We start from the raw sequence: 1,776 nt of genomic DNA on the forward strand, positions 1-1,776 counted from the left end.
GTGCCACCAAGCAGGTCATTTCCTAGGCAGTAGGTATGCTGGACATTTTTCCTCCCTAGGTGCAGCACTTTGCATTTCTCCTTGTTGAACTGCATTCTGTTGTTTTCTGCCCATTTGTCCAAACTGTCCAGGTCTGCTTGCAGCTGTTCCCTGCCCTCCGGCATGTCCACTTCTCCCCACAGTTTTGTGTCATCTGCAAACTTGGACAGAGTACACTTCACTCCCTCGTCCAAGTCGCTGATGAAGACATTGAAGAGTATCGGTCCAAGGACCGAGCCCTGCGGGACCCCACTGCCCACACCCTTCCAGGTTGAAACCAACCCATCCACTACGACTGTCTGGGTGCAACCCTCTAGCCAATTCGCCACCCACCGGACTGTGTAGTCGTCCAAGTCACAGCCTCTTAACTTGTTCACCAGTATGGGGTGGGATACTGTATTGAAGGCCTTCCTGAAGTCTAAGTATACGACATCCACCCCTACTCCTGCGTCCAGGCATTTTGTAACCTGGTCATAAAAAGAGACTAGATTAGTCAGGCACGATCTGCCTGCTATGAACCCGTGCTGGTTTCCCCTCAGCATAATTTGTCCTGCCGGGCTCTCACAAATGTGAGCCTTGATAATTTTTTCAAAGACTTTGCCAAGGATGGAGGTGAGACTGACCTGAGCTAAATCTCCAGGTTCCTGAGCTAAATCTCCAGGTTGTGTAACTTCAAGCCTGTTATGTGGTTTCAAGGGCTCCTTGCAATAACTGGGCCGCATTCTTCTTCCCTCATTGATAAAGCAACCCACAGCCCCAAGGCCCCCTCTACACATGCAGGTTAAAGGCGTGATGGGATCTAATGGGATCATGTACATGACAGGAGGTGTGATTTGGGGATCATCCATTGGATCCCATTGTACCTTATTGCTGGTGCAGGGGGAGCCCGATCCCAGGCTCTCCCTGCACTGGCAAGAAATAAGCTCCCATGGGTGAGTCCTCCACACATCCCAGTTGAGCTAGTTGGACCTTTTGATGGTATGATAAGTCTTTGCACTGTAGCTGGCTTTGAGGCAATCGCACCATTAACCAGTTAGTTGCGGCATACCTGCAAGTGGTAGAGGGGACCTGACTGAGACAGAAGCTGTCCTGAGGGGGCAGAAGGGGTGTGGGGGAAGACCCCTGAGAAGAGTAGGGTTGCCAACCCTCCCAGATCGACTGGGAGTCTACCAGAACCAGCATCGATCTCCTGGTGACTACTGAAAGTAATCTGGGAGACTTTAATAGGATATTTTAAGAAAATGAAATGAACGGCAACATGTCATGCTGGAAAAAAAAAAATCTCTTGGAATAGCTTGAGTCATCATTGGCAACCCTAGAGGAGAGGGGCAGGTAGGACGTGATGCAGTGCTGACTCCTGGCTGAGCTCTCCCCCATCCTGTCCCCTCTTCCTCTGCCCTCAGGAGTGGGACCTTTTTAGGGCGTATGGGCAGCACTTTCTAGAAGCAGGACATGGGCTGCTGCGGTTCCCCTGTGGCAGGCTGAGGCATTAGGTCTGTGTTGCCTGAGGGTTGAGATGGGGGGGTTTGCACAGGCTGCTGTCGCCTCAGGGATGAGGGTCCTTCCAGCCCCGCTTGTGTGCCACGAGGGAGGCGGCTGTGCCCGGGGAGCAGCCCAGGGGCTGTGCCCGAGGTGGGGAGAGCCCCCCCTCGCCCGGCTGCGCCCCCGGCCCCGCTCGCCCCTCCCTGCGGCGGGTGGTCCTCCCCCCTCGCGGAGCCCGCGCCTGTGCGGCGGCGG

The 1,776-nt window shown here is 54.6% G+C and overlaps 1 protein-coding gene across 2 annotated transcripts in view; it reads left to right on the forward strand.

Moving 5' to 3' along the window:
• The window catches only part of HDHD5 (haloacid dehalogenase like hydrolase domain containing 5), a 23,897-nt gene extending 23,716 nt beyond the window's left edge, over nt 1–181 (forward strand). For both annotated transcript variants that reach the window (XR_003093023.1, XR_003093024.1), the window contains exon 10: nt 132–181. The gene's annotated coding sequence lies outside the window, so the exon portion shown is untranslated. The remainder of the gene's footprint in view (nt 1–131) is intronic.
• The last annotated feature ends 1,595 nt before the right edge of the window (nt 182–1,776 follow it).

The sequence above is a fragment of the Alligator sinensis genome, unplaced genomic scaffold, assembly GCF_000455745.1.
Source record: "Alligator sinensis unplaced genomic scaffold, ASM45574v1 scaffold87_1, whole genome shotgun sequence".
NCBI classification, from domain to species: Eukaryota; Metazoa; Chordata; order Crocodylia; family Alligatoridae; genus Alligator; species Alligator sinensis.